Genomic DNA, 2,881 nt, shown 5'->3' with positions numbered 1-2,881 from the left:
CTTTTATTGGCCAGTTTTCTGTACATGTGTGTTATTTTTACACTATATTTTGAAAGCTGTATTCTTTCATTTCCTTTAAAAAAACGCTTCCTTGATTATCCATGAAATTTATTTTGGTGATCAACGCTTAGACGTTCTTTTCAAAGCACTTTGCGAGGAAACTTTGTTTAATTTAAAACCCCGGATCTCTTACTGTCTAAGCATTCCGCTAAAGACTGAAGTCACAGATTCCTGCCGAATGATTTACGAACACCCTTTATTTCCAAAAGTCCGTTTAAATCTTCCAGAAAATTCCTTTTTCTTCGATATATTTTACTCATTCTCTCAAATTAAAACTAATATCTTGGATCGTTCCTTGCATGTGGAATGCGTTGATTTTTTTTTCAATGCGATGGAAAAATGTAAAAACGGAAAACATAACAAAATATTAAATATTGAATATTTTTTGTAATTCCCCTTCACTTCAACTGGAGCTTGATAGAAGCAAGTATCCTACATCCTCTGCAGGTCAGAAGTACCAGCAAAAACTTCTATTTGAAATAGAGATCACCCTTGGTTTATATACCGTCAAAAGAAGGCGAATAGAGCATTTATTCAATTCCCAAGGCCGAAATTGACAATCCGAATATCGAATCTCAAATCCCAGTGATTTGTTACCACTACCCATGTATTTATGCAGCTTGCGCTCAAACTAGAAATAATCAGGGACTGCACCAATGTTCCCTCCCCCTCATCCCCCTATCATCGAACAAGTTGATGACTGCATTTTTGTTGCAACAAGAAAATATCAATATTCAAACGTAATGGAACGTTTGGAAAGTTTAGATGAAAGTAATATACAATTAAATTACTTCCATCACGGTCACGGACGATTCAAATCAATCTGTGCTTTTAACTATTTTTTTTAAGGACGTGCAATTTATTGTATGTAGGATGCAAAAACAGATCAAGTAAAAGAAAAAAAAAAAAACAGGGGCACCTGTAGATAGTCGACGCGGAGCTGTAATAGTCTCAGCATTCCGCTTAAAACCGAGGTCACGGATTCTTGCCGAAAGCTTACCAGTCTTCCCCAAAATATTTAAACACTTCCAGTTAGTTTCTCTTTTCTTGATCCAATTCATTCCATCTTTCAAGTTAAAACTAATAACTTACAATAAATTTTTTCTTGCATATAATGAATTTATTTTTTTTTAATGCAAAGACAGCAAAAAAAAAGGGAAAACGTACATAAACATGAAGTGTTGCATATTTTTTTCATAATTTCCCGCGACTTCAACTAGGACTTGATATGTGCAAGTATCCTACATCCTCTGCCAATCAAAGGTGGCTGCAAATAGTCCCGTTAAAAATAGAGATCACGTTTGGTTCAGATATAAAAGAAGGCAAATCTTTAGTCAAGTTCAACCAAATTTTACAGGGCAGCAAACCAATAGCTCTTCATATCACTTATTATCGCAACGGACTGGAAATGCATCTCAGTGTTCTTTCAAAGGTAGGAAAATCATTCTTTCAATTCGCCTTTTCTATTATGTGAGACAAATTGTGGATGACTAAGGCACTCGCTAAGATTGTCTATGTATCTTCGTTTAATTTCTAGCTTGGATGTCTCAAGCACATTTTAATATGAGTTCATTTTTTTCAATTCTTACTCCTGTTCGTTCGTAGCTTCCATTTTTTCTAATTGCTGCTATGCTACTAGCAAGCGAAGGATATGGAATACCATACGCAGCAGAACAACTTTTCGTTAAGAGGGACATGGGTTTCGCCGGAACAAACTTCGCACCAAACGAAGAGGTAAACGAAACCTCTGTCCTCCGAAACAAAAGAGATACGTCATTACTGAAAAATCACTGCATCAGACCAACCCAATTATTGCAAAGCTCAGGATTCTGTGAGAAAGGGGCCTACACCTGCCATGGCTATTCTGAAATTGTTTGCAGCAAAACAAATTTCGCTTGTCTTAAAAGTGTGCCTAAAGTTGGATCGCCAAATTGTGTTCCACAGCGTGAGTGGGTCACAATCGATTTAGGAACCAAAGGCAAGAGAAAAGTGAGAAGGACATACGAATGCCGCTGTGCATAAAATTCCCAATGGAACCAACTGGAATGGAGGACTTGACATTACTGCTTATTATGAATTTACTTATTTATATTGGGCTAAGAAAATATCTACTTGCTTTCCAGACCCAAAATTGATAATTTATATCGAATTTCTGAATATCAGTGATTCTTTACAAGTGAGCATGTATTTATGTTTTATTACTTATCAATAAGAAAAATTAAACTGCAAGGAAAATTACAAAAAAGTTTGTCAGTCGCTTTTTATTTTGCACACCAACCACTTTTTCCCTCTCCCCCCCTGCACCCCACCTCACCTCACCCCACCCCCTTTTCATCCTTTAAACTACACTTGTTAAAGTGTACGCCTTTGATGCAACAAGAAAAGATGATTATTCCGGTGTAAGGGGCTGTCAGGAAAATTTTGAACGGAGAAGCCTGCAATTAAACGGCTTGTCTTATTCACTAAGCGTCATTTGACTTCCAAATGTCGTCACGGTCCATTCAAATCAACCTGTATCTTAAACACCCTGTTTTAATCGAGGGCGTGCAATTCAGTTTATGTAGGACGCAAGATAAAGATTAAAATATTGTTATAACCAGCCTTAAGAAATGCCAAATTTCTCCAGTGTTGAAATTTTACTGATCTATTTCCTCGAGGCCCCGGTCTCGTCCGCATAATCAGAAAAATAAGAGGAACAACACATATAAAAGTTTTAAGAGTGGAAGCTTTGGTCCATGTCGTTTAAGGGAGAGGGCCAGAGTACAATCCGGTACAAGAGGGTTAATGTAAATATATAAAATCACTGCTTCCCCTTTATATC

The sequence above is a fragment of the Stylophora pistillata genome, chromosome 4 (assembly GCF_964205215.1).
Source record: "Stylophora pistillata chromosome 4, jaStyPist1.2, whole genome shotgun sequence".
Taxonomy (NCBI): Eukaryota; Metazoa; Cnidaria; class Anthozoa; order Scleractinia; family Pocilloporidae; genus Stylophora; species Stylophora pistillata.
This window is presented reverse-complemented; position numbering follows the sequence as displayed.